General features: G+C 47.4%; 1 pseudogene; it reads right to left on the reverse strand.

Moving 5' to 3' along the window:
- Window positions 1-11032: 11032 nt before the first annotated feature.
- Window positions 11033-19250, reverse strand: part of LOC136506517 (uncharacterized) — a 47487-nt pseudogene continuing 39269 nt past the window's right edge.

Raw genomic sequence — 19250 nt, forward strand, 5'->3', positions numbered from 1 at the left:
CACCATGCCCTAGCGCCCACTTTGCATCCTCGCCGGAGACCCCAATCTCCATCCAGTGCCACCGTCTAGTGCCTCAGAGCCGTCGCCAGAACCCTAACCTCTAGTTGCTGACCCGGTGGTTCCCCGATCTGTTCCTTTTCTAGTCGTTTCACCGGTTCGTCAGGTAGCAAGCCCTCGTTTCCAATTTCGTACATAATTGCTTGCTTCCTAGGGTTTCGTATCTCTAGATAAATAATTAAAATTATTTGTATATCCTATCTATTCTATCGTGTAGCGAGTCAGTGCCGTTGTGGTCCTATTTGCAGTTGTCAGTCAACTCAGGGCCAAGCTCACGAGTATAGATCGAGGCCAAGCCTCAGAAGTAATAGTTGGCAGTTGATCTTTGTTAGCGACAGTTATTCTTTTCAGCTCCATCAGATGGCTTGTGTCAAGAACGTCGGAGGTGGTCCCGGTGATGAGGATTCGAGGCCCCCGCCTCGCTTGCCTACTGATGCAAAAGGCAAGGCGACAGAGAAGCTTACAACGAAGAAGCAGAAGTATCCAGATGCCGACACAGCGAGAGCAGCCGTAGTTGCAGCCGTCGTAGAGCATGCAGAGAGAGGAGGTGCTAGGAGTGGTGTTGTCATTGCAGATTAGCTTACACCAGCACAGAGGGCAGCCATCGAGCAGGTCCAGTTGGGACAGCCATGGTTGGAGGATGGTGAGTTGTTTTAGAGGAGACTCAGCCTCAGGGGGAGCCATAGCAACAGACACAGCAGCAGTCTGAGGGCACTGAGCAGACTCAGGAGGGAGAGCATACGGAGGAGACAGAGCAGGCACCTCAGCCTCAATTACGCCGCTCTGGACGTACCCGTACCCAGGTGACACCGAGGCCAGAGATAGAGGAGGGGTTCTCATCCGCCTCCTAGACCACAGGGTCCGCCTCCAGTGACTCACTTGGATTTGAGGGCCGCCACGGCCAAGCAAGTGCAGCATCTCAGATTTGTGGACTTTGAGCAGTGGTTCCCATCGAGGAGGGATGACCGAGCTTTAGAGGGTTTCTACACACCACTGCAGGAAGATTTTTATAATGCATATCTTAATAGTGGGGCAGTATTCAGATCACAGAGGGTGTACAACATTGAGTCCATTGTAGCAGCAGCTGGAGAGCATATTCTCCCTTACCTTGCTTACTTGTCAGGGCTGACAGACTTACTCAGACGGACAGGCTTATATGTTCCATCTTGGGTCTGTGAGTTCTAAGCTTCACTCTGGATTGACCTGCAGTATAGATTTATACACTTTGCATTCAGAGGCAGAGATTACAGGCTGATGAGCTTTAGGGTCAGGGAGATTCTCAGGCTTCAGGAGTAGCCCGTTCGGCTACATGAGGTTTGCTATGGACAGACAGCGCCTCCCAGACGCCCTCATGGTGGTATTGTGCCTCCTACAGATCTAGTCTGCCATTGCTTCATAGAGCCATTCGGCGAGGGGTCGAGCAGGACTCCTAGGGATCTTACTCCTACTGCCAGAGTGCTTAATGCTATCATGAGGAGGACCCTGCTTCCGAGGATGGGGTATCACGAGGGCTTGACTCGTATACAATTATGGCTTCTAAACTCTCTGACGCAGCAGACTATGTTTGACATTTGGGATCTTATTCTATCAGAGATGGAGGATACTATTGCAGAGGGGTTTAGAGGTCACCGACAGCTGTCATATGCACACTAGATTACATTCTAGATTCACAGGGCAGTTACAGTGAGGCCTCCAGAGATACTGGCAGAGTACAGTGGTGCTACTATAGAGTTCCCAGCATACAACATGACTCAGATGCTCCACCATAGTGCAGTGAGGTCACACAGTCAGCCGCGCCATCGCCTAGAGGTGCTAGAGACTACAGCTCAGCAGGATAAGACTATCAGGGGCATTATAACTATAGAGGAGGAGGAGCTTGATGCTCAGTAGGAGGGTATGTTCGAGAGCGACCCCAGTGACAGCTCAGATGATGACTACCAGGCTATCCCTCCGATGCCTCCTCAGCGACATGACCATGAGGTCGGTAGCTCTAGTTCAGCTCCACCTACACAACAGACAGATCTCGCTCTACTTGCTATACTTAAGTGGATGAGGCAGGATCAGGCTCGCCAGGCTCAGGAGACGGCTGCCACATTTGCATAGTTTCAGACCAGGCAGGATGAGTTTCAGCGACAGCTGCAGGCGATCCAGCAGCAGCAGCAGGCTATGAAGCAGCAGCAGCAGGCCATGCATCAACAGCAGCTCCTCATGTAGCAGTAGTTACTCGGATTTATGCAGCATGTAGTTACTGCTATTGGAGCTCCACTGCCACAGCATACACCTCAGCTTGGTTAGGCTGCCACCACTTCACAGACTCTAGCTTTACAGCCCAGTGGGCTTCAGAGTCAGGGACAGACTACTACTCAGTTTGCTTCACCTACAGAGCAGGTGTCCCAGTGGTTTGCCTCGCCAGTGCCAGCCCCACAGTTCACACCTTTTTGTATGGGCTTCACACCGGCTCAGACTTCCTCACTGCTTGTGCTAGATACCTCAGTGTCTAGGAGCCTTGATGCTTCATTCAGTGAGTTGACAGGGCACCCTACACCGCCAGATCTACTTGCCCCTATACCGACCACCATTGCTCAGTGACAGGCATGATAGAGACGCTCCCTTCCTCAGTTGCATCATCAGAGCCGCCTGCTACAGTCATACATACAGAGTCACAGGCAGCACCAGTCCCTGATCCGACCCAGACTACTTCAGCCTCACTTCCAGTGATAGAGGGTCATACAGCTTAGAGCTCAGGATCAGATGATGATGGCACACAGTTCTAGATCGCTCATCGCACCTCAGCGCCTGACTCGTCCGCTACAGCCCCGCCGACCGACCCTTAGGTTTTGGTGTTTGACGCCAAAGGGGGAGAGGGATCGAGTATGTTAGACCTAGGGGGAGCGATTCATTTAGAGGGAGCTTATCTATTATATTTGGCTTTTTATGTGTGATACACTATTATGCATTCATGTGTTTACTTTCATGCATCGAACTATATTTATGTGATAGTGATATCTACGTGATTGTGATATTTATGTGATATGTGACATGTGTGCTCTCTACTTTGAATTATTTATATGTCATATCACTTGTGTTATGCTCATTTGCTTTGCTTCCGCATTTTACTCCGATGCAAATGAGCTTTATTACTTGTACTCATACTTATTTCATATGCTTTGAGTACATCATGTTGGCTTGTGTCATATAAGTTTGTCTAACTCTTTTGTTCTTATTGACAAAAGCTTATATGAATCAAGCATGTTAAAAACCTCAACTCTTTCACATACTCGAGGTGGTATTGTCATCAATCACCAAAAAGGGGGAGATTGAAAGCATCTAGGCCCCTAGTTGGGTTTCGGTGATTAATGACAATACGAGATTACTGTGACTAATGTGTATTTTGCAGATGCAATTAAGTTAGGTCATGGTAATGGAGATTGATTGGGCAATCATGGTTGTCATGCCCCTATGATGGAAATCATTTTGGTTTTCAAAGGATGGACGATAAGGTTAAGGATGGACTAGTTCTAAGTGTCGTTTGGTGTTGAAGAGACACTTAGAGTAGTTTAGGACTTTGTTTTTTCTTTGGCCGTACTATTAAGGGGGTATGGATGGGTAGCTTGACCTAGGTGAGTCTAGTGGGTTAGGTGTGGTGCACACTTATCAAATCTAGCAGTAGGTAGCTCCTAAATAGCCCTTAGATCAATTGGAGTAAACTTCATTCACATATGATCGCGAGTTGGAAGTGAATGGAGGGTCAAATGTTGATCGGACGTTGGAGCAGAGTCCGATCAGTTTATTTGATCGAGGTGATTTCGTCTGGTGAGACCGGACGCTGAGAGGTGAGCGACCGGACGCTCCAGTAAGGTTCCAGAGAGGGAAAATCATGACCGGACGTGTCCGGTCAGTGCTGACTGGACGCTGTCCAGCATCCGGTCACAACTTAAACACTGGGTTTCGGGGTAAACTGACCGGAGCGTCCGGTCACCCCGTAGAGGCACATAACGGTTCGTTTTGAACACGGATGTATAAATACTTCCTCCATTCATGTGAGGGGTTATTTTTGCTCATTCCAACAGCTGAGAAACACCTTTGAGAGTGCCAAAAAGAGCAAGGTCCTAGTGAGGTGATTGAGATTTGAGAATCCCAAAGAGAGCCCTCATTAGTGAAAGCAAGAGTAGCAAAGTGTGCATCCACCCTTCTCATTAGGCTTGTCGTGGTCAAGTGAGAGTTCGTGCTTGTTACTCTTGGTGATCGCCATCACCTAGACGGTTTGGTGGTGATTGGAAGCTTGGTGATCATCCGGCGAAGCTTGTGGATGACCCAACTCAAGTTGTGAGCGGTTGTGGGTGATTCACCGCGACGGAGTGTCGAAGAATCAACCCGTAGAGAGCACTTGATCCTTGCGCGGATCAAGGGGAAGCTACACCCTTGCACGGGTGCTCCAACGAGGACTAGTGGGAAGTGTCGACTTTCCGATACCTTGGCAAAACATCGTCGTGTTTCTCCTTCTCTCTTTACTTTGAGCAATTTAATTCTTGTCATTTACATTCATAGAATTGCCATGCTAGAGTAGGGTTGGAACATATGTTGCTAAACTTTTGTGCGGTAGATCAATAGAAACACTTTTTAGACACAAGGGGTTAATTGGGCTAACCGTAGGGTTTAATTATTATAAAGAATTTTAGAATTAGCCCAATTCACCTTCCTCTTGGACATTTTGATCCTTTCACCGCGAACCTTCTACAGTTCACAGCCTGTTCCACTTACACAGGACGCCACCAGATGAGGACGAGTCGCCTTCGCCCTCGTCTCCGTTCGGTTTCTTCACTCTTGACATGACTCCAGAGAGGGCCTTGCTGGCTTCCCGGTGCAGCACGCGCACAACGAAGCTCACAAAAGGTGTTCGCGCAAGGTGAGCACCGTCGGCGTAATCCTCCATTCCTGCAGGCAGTTATAAGGTCGATTACACTGCTAGAACAGGAAGCACCTTAGTTAAGGTATGTGTGTATCGCTTCCTTGTGAAAACAGAACTTACAGGTTCGTTTCGCAGATGGCGCAACGGTCGAACTGTGGAAGAATCTCCCTTCAACAGTGCCTTGCTCACAAGATGGCTTTTGACGTTGTCCACAATTTCGTTTATCAGAGCGCTATTTGGTGGTACATTCTTCAGGATAACCTAGAAGAGACCGAGACTATCAGATTGTTCAGGCAACCATAGTATTCCTATGCACGTGCGCTCACTCAGTCAAAACAAAACAGAACTTTTTGGTGAAACCATGCATGAGGTCACACAAAGGAAAGCAAATTGATATTAGGAAGTTACCTTGTCATCCATGATAGGAAGAGAGAATGAGAGAAAAGAAACTCTTTTTCTTTTTTTTAAAAAAAAACTGGTTTCAGATTCCAACTAGGTTTGAATTCAAAACCACACAACACTATCCTACACTCAAACAAAAACTGTGCACAAGCATGAATGCAACAAAATTGTTTCTAAGCCTTATATTTAATTTTAATATTCACAATAATTATTATTTTGCCTAAGTAAATCATGGAAAATTAAATAAAATGAAGCAAAATTATTACTATTTCTGAAAATGATTTTTAGGGTGTTACATTGTAGCGCTAGAATAGTTAGTTGCTTTTGTTAGTAGTAAATAGTTGTTAGTTGCTCTCTAGCTTACCTCTCTAGTGTTGTGTAGCTAGTAGCTTTGTGTGGTGAAGTGTTTAGGATAGAATTCAATTGCTACTAGAATTGTATAGGGAGCTTGCTTGGTTGAATTAGACCTAGTGCTTGTAGTGGCTATTAGATTCATATCTTGTACTAACCCCTTACTAATGTTTGTGCCTTGTAGAGGAAATTTTTATATAGGCCATTTACTCCATCCCTCTAGCCATCTAGGTTCTTACAACGAGCCCAGTTGGTGGTCAGACCACGAGACATGGTGGTCGGACTGGCCGCTAGGCCAAGTGCGTGGGAAAGTCCTTGGCCTAGCGCATAGGCCAAGGACTTTGATGTGACTATTGGTCTCCACCAAGGAGGATCTGATGTGCATAAGAGCAATCCTCTCAACAAAGCAGACACCTGCCATGTGAATCATGAACTGGAAAACGAATAGGACCCAAACCATGGTGCCCCGCCGTGGGAAGTGGCAGCTCATTGTTATTTTGTTGGTGAGTGTAAGTGGCAAGAGAATGAAAAGGGGCTTTGGTTATTTGGCCCCTAGGCCGGACAAACCATGGTGATATATATATAGATAGACTCCAGTGGTTTTTGAGGGAGAGCGAGCCAATATACGCGCTTCTCCTTTTGAACTGCAACCGTGAAAGCTGTTGGTTTACGGGTGGCTGTGTTTGTTCAGCTTTTGAAAATGTTTATGCTGCTAAAAGCAGAATATCAACCAAACCGATGAAATCTGAAGCTGTTTTTTTATAAACAATTGCTTTCAAAAGTATAATTTTTGCAGCACCTTAGATCCTATTTTCGGCTTTTGACTTTTTGCTTTTCGAAATGAGTGTAAATAGAGAAATATTTCACAGCTAATTAAGAGAAATAAATAGGTTTTATAGCTGTTTTAACTAAATAGATTACAGTTTTCCACAGCACATGGCACAACGGTTTTTTCACCATTCACAGCTTATAATATTCGTCAACAGGCAACTCACACTAGAAAGCAGTGATGATTCCATGAAGAACACTAAGTGTTGTGGTATCATACTTTGCACATGGATTATATTATCCTTGACAGGTATACTTTATTTACCAAGCTTTGATTGCAGCGGTATTGTAACAATTGACGTGAACAGTTACGTGTTTTCTTCAAGTTATACACTTGGGTCATGATCTAGTCTTATAATTGATGCTCCCTCCATCCCATAATAAATAAGTTTCTAGAAATTTTCGGACAGATTAAGGATGTTGGCAAAAGACAAATGCACCCTCATCTTCTTTCCTTTTTTGGAGGATATCTCTTGGATTTAGCAATTATTATTTGCATGCAACCATGATTAGCTTCCATATTAGGAGACAATATGTTCCATGTTTGTGTAGAATGTTATTTATTTTTGGACAAATTTTGAACCTTAGAATCTTATTTATTATGGGATGGAGGGAGTAGTTAATATTATGTTAGGCTCTCTCCTATCTTATTGTATTTAGATTGTGTTTTTATACAGTGATCAAAAGTAAATTCATGGTCATTATATCAACTTAATAAAATCGTTTCTTTATGAAAAAAAGTGAAGCACGCGAGTGTGAAAGAATGTTCCATTTCTTCTGCCAGCCACGACCACAACTCACGATAGTCTTTTCAATAAGCTAGTCTTTTATGTAGCGATTTAATTATTTGGGTGGCGACTGTTGTCGTCGTCGAGTAGTCGTCCAGGAGTAAAAGGAGATCGAGAAGATGGGTGTGGGTGATACGGGAAGGGGGCAGGGTTGGCCTTTTGGGACCTAATGGGGTGGGTACGAAGCACGTCCTGGCTAATATATACTACACTAATAGCTACTTGCACCACATAACACACAGCTGAGCGGCAACCGGGCTCTCAGCGCCCTTTTGACCTTTTTATCAGAGACTTGGGACATGTCCCTCTCTCGACCGTTTGTACCCCCTACTACGAACCTTTTTCAATGCTAATAATACAAGCAGCAGCAAACTGGACGTAGGGATATTCTGCCCAAATCAGTATAAACCTTGTGCCTTTTAGCACACCATCCGAGCCTAACACGCAACAAATATAAATTTACTAGTTGATGTTTATTCGAAACACGGTAAGCGGGAACTTGGACCGGATTACATGCCACGTGAACTCTCACACATATATTAAAGTTAATAAACAATTCCTTTGAAAAAGAGTGAATAAATAAATAATTTAAGACACCTCATAAATCACTTGGACCAATCTGCTCATTAGCCTGCTTACCGTTCGTGCGTGTGCTGCTGATACTAGGCGCCTGTACTGCTACCTGTGTGCTATACGCTATACGGAAGTGCTGCATGCCACATGGGCCACGGCCACACACCAGCAATTAATACTTTAAAAAAAAACCCTAACAGCATGGAAAAGTTCACACTAGCAGTAGCAGGCTTCCTACTAGTAATTAGCAAAGGGTACAGGATACGGAAGTTAGATGAAATAGATGGGCCGAACCAGTAGGCCTCATGTTTACGAAGCATGCATGCCAGCAGGTTATCCTGGATATATAAGCTGTAAACGGGATGAATACAGGATTATCCCGGTCAAAAACGGTATTCCGTAAATATGGATGGAAAAACCCTCATCCCGTTTTCGATCCTGGTCCCGGTGCATCTCGTCCCGTTTTCGGTGCCGTTTCCGTATTTTCCCTGAAAAACGAAAACGGTCGGGATGAAACGATAAACGGTTGCGGATGAAACGGGATCTATCCGGTCCGTTTTCAACCTTACATATAGGACCCACTCGCTTGTTACCTCACCGGACATCGGTAGTGTTGGAGTCTAGGAACAGCCTCCAGGGCCCAGGCACTTTGTCCAGGTTGGGCCACCACGCCCCCGCTAGGGTTGATTGGCGCCTGGTGAGTGGGAGTGACCGAAGGAGGGAGTACGTGCGAGACCCAAGCAAGAAGGTAAAGGCAAGAGTGAGTGTGAGATTATAGAAGAGGCTGTGGTAACCTCAAGTTATATTTTAGCCTAATGATCACTACTCCCTCCGTCCCTTAAAAAAGTTCTTTCTGAAGGTTTGGAGAGTTCTCACAAAGGAATTCGTTTTAGCTGTAGCACCGTGACACGAGACTAGTTTGCCCCTGCGTACTCTTGGTTTCGAGCGCATGATTAACGGCCTCTCGTTTCCGGCGCATGCAGTCATTAACACCCGGAAAGCCGCTGGCGAGCGCTGCATGCAGCTGAAAAACCGCTGGGGAGTGGGGACCGCTGCATGCAACGAGTACGCCCACATGAGCGCCATGCAAAAATAGAGCCAGAGGTCGAACCCGCACCAGCTAGTGCGCCTCGGTAGCCGGTAGAAGAGAGGTGGATATTCGTCTAATGGATGCCCAGGAGTCTAAGTCTATTTAATAAGGGAAAACACGGGAAATAGCATCTAATTAATCACTCCTTGGTATCCTATAAATCATTCCAAAACAAACTTATTTCTGGGATGGAGGGAGTACATCTCAAAGACTAGGGAGGTCCTCCTCTATGGCTCAAAATATTAATTTGTTTCATCCATGTGCGGTAGTGCTTGCAATTATACATCAATATAGACATGTCATAATATTTTAGTTAAAATGTATTAGTCTCTTTCAAACTAACAGTTGAATCAAAATTTTATTTTATGTTGGTTTTTCTATATCAGTAGTCAAAGGAATAGGTAAATTTTCTATGTGCAGTAGTGTTTTATTTACGGTTGTTTCAAGGGCGATAGAGATATGAGCTAGGTTTTATAGTTGTTTGAACCAAATAGTTTACAGTTTTCCACAGCATATAACATACATGGCTCACAACTGAACCAAACAGATTATATATAATATACCATCAAAAGGTAGCTCACTAATGATGAGTGATGATTCCATGAAGGACACGAGTGTTGTGGTACCATACTTGGCACATTGATTTCTCTTATATCATCCTCGATAGGCATACTTCACTTCTCAAGCTTTGGTTGTAGCCGAATCGTTACAATAATTGACGCGGACGTGTTTTCCCCCTGGTTAGACACTTAGGTCACAATCTAGTCTTAGAATTGATACTTATTATTAGAGTGCTAGGCTTTCTTGTCTTGTTCTATTTAGACTGTGTGTTTTTATATAGAGATCAAAAAAGTAAATTCATGGTCATTATATCAACTTAATAAAATCATTTCTTTATTAAAAAACGTGAAGCACACGAGTGTGAAAAAATGTCCCATGCCTTCTGGTAGCCACGACCACGACTCACGATAGTGTTTTCAATATGCTAGTCTTTTCTGCAGCGGTTTAATTATTTGGGTGGCGACCGCTGTCGGCTACTCAGCTTATCGCCGACTAGTCGTCGAAGAGTGAAGGAGAGAAGAGGTGGTCAGGTGGGTGTGGGTGATACGAATGATGAAAGGGGGCCCGTTTTTTTTTTTTTGAAACTGGGGCCCGGATTTGGGACTTAATGGGGGTGGGTATGAAGCACACGGCCCTGGCTAATATATACACACTAAATAGCTACTTGCAACCATGACAACGAAACGTAATTAGAGAGAAATCGATAAATAATAAAGCGGTAAGTATAGCTTTAACTCTGACAATGTGAATGTACAGCAGCAGGACATGCCATGCGCATGGTGCGTCAAAAAAAAAAAAGTCGTTCAACGCTGCATTCAACAGATAGGTAGGTGCGCAGGCACTACTACGAGTCTGCCACTCTTTACTGTCGAGATGACTGGAAATGACCGCTCTTGACATGGAGTCTCGCCGCATCGCGTACGCGCACTATATTTCTCACCCATCCGACTAGAATATTGGATTTAATTAGACCTATAAGCCGCACCGGCTCGTGTAGTGGCGCGCATAGTGCCACTATTTAAATGCCTAAACAATCTATAACGAGCTCACATGCCGATAGTTTATATAAGACATTATTGATTACTCTCTCCGTTTCAAATTATAAGTCGCTTTGATTTTTTTTACATCTATTTTACTATGTATCTATCTATATATATAAATAATATATGTCTAGATACATAGCAAAATAGATCAACCAAAAAATGTTAAAATGATTTATAATTTAGAACGGAGAGAGTATAATGTATTCCTTTTGTTCCAAAATATAAGACATTTTGGTTTTAAATACATTGTTTTTACATTGTATATTGTATATATCTAAATGCGTAGAAAAACTATAAATGTAGAAAAGCCAAAATGTATTATAGTTTAGAATGAAGGGAGTACTAATTAATGACTAGATCCTTCTGAATTTTATGAGAAAGTTTAGGATTCATTTTTTCTAGCGCACCTTGTGAGAATTAACATGGGCTTTATTAGAATCTCTATTTAGTAATAGTAAGATAAGATGGTTAAATAAATCAAGAGTTCCTCTCCCGGTAAGGTAGGAAAAGAACATGAAGTCAAGGAGCATGGATTAATTTTCGTGTTTGTATGGCAGCTTAGGTGCAAACATGATTTCCACATTCATGAAGCTGCAGAACGTTTAGGCCACGTTGACGGCGCCCGACGGAAGCTACGTCGATTTGCAAGGCAGTTGCCACTGGGGAGAACTGGAACTTGACGGCAGAGCATGCAAGAAACTGACGGAGAGAGTCACTGCACGTGAAGGCGCCGGACGCTTGGAACGTTTTTCATAGCCACACTTGCTGTACAACTCCCAGTTCGCTTGATCGTTTTTGTGGCTTATAAGCCGGCTGATTCTATTTTGTTGTGAGAAAAAAATACTGTATCATAGTTGATAAGCACGGCTGCGAACATGGCCAGTGTTTCTGTACACCAAACTTGCTGTACAACTCTGCAGTGAGCGGTCACGAGCACTACCACACCTCTGTTCCATGGTATGACTTATTTGCAGGTGACAGAAGACGAGGCCTTTTGTGCCGTGCCCGCCTATTCGTTGCCCCTGTTTTCGATGAAGCTCAGTAGAAACCCGCTCACGATCCTCCGGGCTATGGGGTTGGGTATGTGCCGGCACAGCCGACCATCTACATAGGCGACCATGCCTGAGGCCGCAAACCTCCCAACAGTCCACAGCCTGTTCCGCTTACACAGGACTCCAGCGGATGACGACGAGTCGCCTTCGCCCTCGTCTATAGTCGGTTTCTTCACTCTCGACATGACTCCAGCGATGGCCTTGCTGGCTTCCCGGTGCAGCACGCGCACAGCGAAGCTCACAAAAAGGTGCTTGCACAGGGTGAGCACCGTCGGTGCAATCCTCCATTCCTGCAGGCAGTTATAAGATCGATTACTCTCTCACAACAGGAAGCACCTTAGTTAAGTTACCAGCGCATAACTTCCATGTGAAAACAGAACTTACAGGTTCATTTCGCAGATGGCGCAACGGTCGAACTTACAGGTTCATTTCGCAGATGGCGCAACAGGAGTTCATCATGTAGAAAAGGAGTAATACCATGCCATTCAAACCATTTGTTTCTGCTCCTCTCACAACACTATCTGAAATTTCTGTGATGGCAGCAAAGAGAGCATTCGAACTTGCAGTTTTAACCTGCAGAAGACCCAACATTACATTGACCCCTTGGAAGAAAATGTTGATAGTAAGATTTGGAAGCTCACAGTTTTCCCAAGATCACCAAGGTACCGTTTTGTTCCAGAAAAACCACCCGACTTCATGTTCTTGCTTATAAATTTAAACATGCCTGCATAATCCAGAAATAAGTAAAGCAAACGGTTCAAACTATAACAGAGGAAAATCAGTCCATATTTTTAGATGCAATCCGATAACCCATTATGCAAAACCATAATACAGTAATTCAAATAACACAGCATCAATAAACACGCTATTGATTATTGTTCAATTATCACAGTGAGCATCTTCCAAACTACAAGGCCAGAGCTCCAATCAAGTAATTTTCCAACAGTCAATGACCATGGAGCATTCCTACAAATATCTGAACATATTTTCATTGTTTACCTATGGTAAGCCCAGGGACGTTGAGCGATCCATCAGAAGGGTCGAAGAAAACATCAAGAACAGATGAAGCAGAGTCATCAAAAATTGAGGCAAACGATGGAGGAAGCAACAAGCTTCCCTTTGTTACATAGACTGCCCTCAATACATACCTATCAATTACTCGAATGTCATTCATTAGTTTGGGATATCAAGATTCACCAGATGACAATGTAATAAATGGGAAAGATGTATCATACCATGAATAATGCTGAGCGCATTTTAGAAGTAGCTCACGAAATGTAACTAAAGCATGATTTAGGAGAACCCCATTGAGCTCCACAACTGAGTTGCTAATTTCAGGCACCTGAAAATGAAGAGGTAAGAGATGAAACTGTGATGTGAAGTGACGAAAGAGGTCCTTTAATGATAAAAAAAAGTGTCCACTTTAACAACAGATGAAATACGCTTTAAAACATACCTTTATAACACTATGAAGTAGTGCTCTCAGAGCCTCTTGAGCAGAACTATACGTTGTGCGTTGGCCACCAGGCCGAAAGCTTGCTATGATCTTTATACCATTGCATTTCATGAAAAAAAAAACCAATCAGTATTTCAAAATTAACAAAAAGGGCGTACCCAGTACAGAGAGCTCCCGCTCTGTGCGGGGTCTGGGGAAGGGTGTCAGTGGCGAGCCTTACCCTCGCCTGTGCAATGCGAGGAGACCGCGACTCGAACCCGGGACCTTCCAGTCATAGGCGGTAAGACTCTACCGCTTGCACCAGGCCCGCCCTTCTATTTCAAAATTAACACTACGAAATAATTACAGATGTGAAACAAAACGAGAGCAAGGAACCTTAATTGGATGTACTTCAAAATGTCTAAAATAAAATTGTGTACTCGCCGTGCCTGAAGGTGCAAGGGATGCTCTCCAAAATGGTACTAGCTTCATTAATGTTTCCTCATCAATCTTAAGATCAACAGGCTGTGACATCATATCTTTATTAGAGTTGCGATATTGCACTAGTTAACAATGTCCGAACCAGCAAGCCTAAGAACATACTGTTGTAGATGTTATCAAGGAGCAAGCACGCCATTTAAGTTACCTGTAGAATGATGGAACAATACTGTATTTGTTTGACACTGGAGTGGGTTGAATTCAGTACAAAGACCATACGAAGAATATTTTCATCGAGAGTAGCATCCTGAAGCTTGTTCCTTCTAAGAATTGACCCAAATGAAGCTCCTTCCCATTTTTCATCCACATTCAATGACTGCAGTTGTTTTGAAAAATCTTTATTTATTTACATACTAGCAAAATTGCTCTTGCATTGCAATGGAACAACAGAGAAAACAATTGTTATGACCGGCCTGCAGTACTTCAGGCGCCGGCCACCAAGTAGTGGCTAATAAGCCATAGTATTTATTTCGTGATTTATATTATTAGCAAATAGCCAAGGGGTTAATTAGCAAAAGGATTATTCATTAGCATAAATACTTGTAATCAGGATTATTGGAGATCAAGTAGAAACAGATTGTTTCCGGCTTCCTGAAGGGAGCCGGGAGACCTAAACCCTAGCCGCCTCTTCCTGCTCGCCTAAACCCTAGCCGCCTCTTCCTGCTCGCCTGAACTCGCGTGACCACGGCGCCCCGCCGCTGCCGCGCGACGTTCAAACCTCGCCCTCCAATCTTCCACAGCTACAACCTCCGATCGACGAGACACAGAGGACCGTTGCCTATCAACCTGGTATCAGCGTTTTCGGTTCCGATGTCGACCTCGCTGCCCACCTCCACCACTCCGCCGCGGGCCACCAACGCCTCCGCGCAGCTGCCTGTTCCGCAGATGTCCCAGCTGGTTCTGCCCGCGGGAACCCTGCCGCTCGTTCCTGAGACCTCGCTGCCGATGGCCGCGGGGGCGTCTTCCTCCGCCATTGGCGTCATGTCGAACGCATAATTGACGGCAGCGGTGCTCGACCTCGGCAAGATGGTGGCCGGGATTCATGCGTTTCTTTTGGGACCGCAAGGACCGCAGCCGAACCCACCGCCGCCGCCCACGCAGCAGCACCTGCCTCCGCCGCCGCCCCAATCTTCGGCCGCCCTGTACCCCTACGGGATGCCACCCGACGACACGGCGTCCACCACAACGCCGGCGCCGTCGGTTCCCCCCGGTGGTGTGCCGATCCAGCAGATACAATTTCCCCACTAGCCATCCCCATTGCCGCCATGGCTCACGGCGTCCTCGACCCCGATCTACTCCACCGCGCCGGCGCGCACTTCGATCCCGGCGCCCGACATCACCTCGGGCCTTGGCTATGGGGGCGTTCCGGCGTTGGGCACCCTCTACGGCGGCGTCGACGGGTCGCTCTTCCACAGCTCCAGCCTCTGGCCGGCGCACACCGTGCCCCCAGAGTCCGGCACGGCGGCCGCGCCCGCGGCGTTCGGATCGGCCGACTTCCAGCCCAAGGGCTACAAGCTCGACTTCACGACATATGACGGCTCTGCCGATCCGCTGAACTGGCTCACACACTGTGAGCAGTTTTTCTGGGGCCAGCGCACCCCGGCGGCGCAGCGGACGTGGATGGCCGCGTACCACCTCACCGGCGCCGCTCAAACGTGGTACTACGCCCTCCTGCTGGATGAGGGCATGCCTTCCTGGGAGCGCTTCAAGGAGCTGTTCCGCCTTCGCTTCGGGCCATCCATCTATGATTCGCGGTTGGCCGAGTTGGGTCGCCTGCCGTTTCACTCCACGGTCCAGGAGTTTGCGGACCGTTTCCAGACGATACTCGCGCACTCCAGGGACATCTCTACGCGCCAGAAGGCGGAGCTCTTCGTCGGCGGTCTCCCGGAACATATTCGAGTTGACGTCGCGATGCGCGCTACGCCCGACCTCCAGACGGCGATGTTCCTGGCCCGCGCCTTTGAGAGCCACGCCACGGCCACGGCCGCCCTACCACAGCAGCGCGGCGCTCGTCCACCGCCACGGCCGGGCCTTCCTCCATGTCCTCAGGGGGCGGCCGCGGCACCAGCAGCAGCGGGCGCACCGGGCCCGGGCGCCGCGGCCCCGGCGAGGCCGTTCCGCCGCCTTTCGCCGGCCGAGATGCAAGAGCGCCGTCGCCAAGGCCTCTGTTACAACTGTGACGAGCAGTATGTGCGTGGGCATGTGTGCCCCCGCCTGTTCTACCTGGAGGCGGACGACTTCGTCGACGACGACGGGGTGCCAGCGGGGGACGCCGCGGACGCGGTTTTGCCCGAGGAGCAGGCCGTCGACGGGGCCGCCCACGCTCACGCTCGTGGTCTCCATGCACGCTTTTGCACGGATCCGGACCTACCACACAATGCTCCTTCCGGTTACGATCAAGGGCGAGCGCCTCCTCGCCTTGTTGGACACCGGCTCCACCCACACCTTCCTCCAGGGCGCGGCCATGCGCCGCCTGGGGCTTGCTCCACAGGGGGGCGACCAGCTCCGAGTCACGGTCGCCAGCGGCAAGCGCGTGTCGTGCGAGGGGATCGCCCGAGACGTTCCCGTCGTCATCAGCGGGGCGCCCTTCTCCATCACCTGCGTCGGACTCGCGCTAGGCTGTTTCGACTTCATCCTGGGCGTCGATTTCCTCGGCGCGTTGGGCCCCCTCACCTGGGACTTCGAGGGGCTCACCGTGTCCTTCCAGCGGGATGGCCGCCGCGTCACGTGGCAGTGTGTGGGTGCCCCGGGCGCGCCCTCCCAGCAGCGCTCGTTGGCCACGGTCGCCACGGACCCGCGACAGCCGCTGCTGGACGCGCTTCTACTCCAGCACAGCGCCGTCTTCAACACACCACGGGGCCTCCCTCCAGCTCGTCCCTACGACCACCGCATCCACCTCCTGCAGGGGACCGCACCGGTTGCCGTTGAAGGGTCGAGATGGCGACTAGAGGGGGGGGTGAATAGTCCTTTTTAAAACTTAATCGCGTCGGCTAACCGATATAAATGCGGAATTAAACAATCGGTCTAGCCAAGACTATACCCCTCTATATATGTTCACTAGCACCTTGCAAAGATACTAATTATGCAACTAAAGTGCCGGGCTAGCTAGAGCTCTCCTAAACAATTCTAGGAGCAAGGTTACACAAACCTATGCCACTAGTACTTTAGGCTACAAGGGAGCTCCTACATATGCTAGTAAGCAAAAGCACAAAGCTAACTAGCAATGCTCAATAACAAGGCAACCAATGCCTAATTAGAGAGCGCAAATACTTAGCTACACAAACTAAGCAAAGTGACTAACAAGGTTACTAAAACCAAATTAGCCACGCAAGGGAGCTACTTCTATGCTACACAAGCAAGAAGGTAATTAGCAAGCTACACAAGCTATCTAATTACAAGAGCAACTACACAAGCTTAATATGTATAAAAGTAATTGCAAGCTTGTGTAATGGGGATGCAAACCAACAGGAAGAAGAAGGTTGACATGATGATTTTTCTCCCGAGATTCACGTGTTTGCCAACATGCTAGTCCCCGTTGTGTCAACCGCTCACTTGGTGGTTCGGCGGCTAATTAGCATCACCCGCTAAGCCCGCACGTCGGGCGCCGCAAGAACCTACCCCTTGAGTGAGGGTAGCTCAATGACGCTATACTAGAGTTGCTTTTCGCGGCTCCCGCGGGGCGAGCACAATGCCCCTCACAAGCACTTCTCCGGAGCGCCGCACAAGCTTCTTGCGCGCTTCGACGGAGACCACCACCAAGCCGTCTAGGAGGTGGCAACCTCCAAGAGTAACAAGCACCACCGGCTTGCAACTCGATCACCTAGTGCCACTCGATGCAACCTCACGATGCAATCGCACTAGAATCGCTCACTCACATAATCGAATGATCACTATCAAGTATATGTGTGATGGAGGGCTCCCAAGCACTCACAAGCATGGACACTAAGTCCCCTTAGGTGCTCAACACCAGCCATGGCCGAAGGCCACTTCTATTTATAGCCCCAATGGCTAAACTAGCCGTTACCCCTTCACTGGGCAAAAGTCGGGCTGACCGGACGCTCCGGTCGTGTTGACCGGACGCTGGACCCTCAGCGTCCGGTCGTTTACAGTAAGGTACCGACCTTGACCAGACGCGTCCGGTCGCATGTGATCGGACGCAGCCCAGCGTCCGGTCACTCACCAGCTTCTGCGTCACCGTACGTCAGCCTGACCGGACGCACCCTGCCAATGTCCGGTCACTTCCAGTACCAGCGTCCGGTCGAAGACCGACGCTGCATGCTCTCGGCTGTTACGAACCTTTGGGATCACAAAGTACAGATGCTCCAGAGGTGAAGGGGACCATATATAGAGAGCCGCATGGCTAATTATAGAGTGGGCCTATAGATAGGCCTAATAGAGTGGACCTATAGATAGGCCTATAGATAGAGCCTTAACCATACACTTAACACCCCCCTTCAAACTCAAGGTGGAAGTGGAGGATCTGAAGCATTGAGTTTGATCAAGTGAAGCCGATGCTGCTTCCGAGTTTGTGCTTTAGTGAAGAAGTCAGCCAATTGCAACTCTGAAGGCACATACTGGAGAGAAATTGTCTTCTGATGACAATGAGACCGAGTAAAGAAAGCATCCACACCAATATGCTTTGTGAGTTCATGCTTCACAGGATCATTAACAATTTGTATGGCTCCTGTATTATCACATAGAAGAGGTGTGGCAACATCACAAGCGATGCCTAAATCAGCCAACAACCATCGAAGCCATACAATCTCTGCAGTAGTAGTGGCAAGGGCTCGAAGTTTAGCCTCTGTACTAGAGCGAGATACAGCTGCTTGCTTCTTGGACTTCCATGCAATAGGAGAAGAGCCAAGAAGAATGCAATATCCAGTGATGGAACATCGATCTGTTGGGTCACTCGCCCAAGTGGAATCCGAGTAAGCATGAAGCTAAAGCGGACTATCATGCGCATAGAGTAAACTTTGAGATGATGTCCCCCATAGGTAGCGTAGCACGCGAAGTAAATGTCCAAAATGAACAGAAGTTGGGGCACAAACAAATTGACTCAAAATATGGACTGCATGAGCAATATCCAGCCTAGTGACAGTGAGGTAAACAAGGCTGCCCACAATGTGTCGATATCGAGAGGGATCCTTAAGAGGTACCCCATCAGTGGGACGAAGCTGCAAGTGAAGATCCATGGGTGTGGCAGCAGTTCGACTATCAGTGATGCCTGAACGAGCAATAAGATCTTGTATGTACTTAGACTGAGAAAGATGATAGCCCAGAGTAGATTGCTTGACCTCAATGCCTAAGAAATAACTGAGAGGACCCAAATCAGACATCTGAAATTCAGCACTGAGTTGTTGCTTCACATGGGAAATGTGATCCTTATCATCACCCGTAATCAGCATATCATCAACATAGAGAAGAAGCAACGTACGGCCACGTGGTGACAAATGAACAAATAAAGCCGGATCATGATCACTAGCTGAAAAGCCAACAGCCCGTATCACTGAGACAAAACGCTCATGCCAAGCACGAGGAGCCTGTTTAAGGCCATATAAAGCACGGCGAAGACGACAGACATATCCTGGAGGAGCAACAACACCCGGGGGCGGTTGCATATAAACTTCTTCAATCAAATCACCATGAAGAAAGGCATTCTTGAC

Source organism: Miscanthus floridulus, chromosome 15 (assembly GCF_019320115.1).
Source record: "Miscanthus floridulus cultivar M001 chromosome 15, ASM1932011v1, whole genome shotgun sequence".
NCBI lineage: Eukaryota > Viridiplantae > Streptophyta > Magnoliopsida > Poales > Poaceae > Miscanthus > Miscanthus floridulus.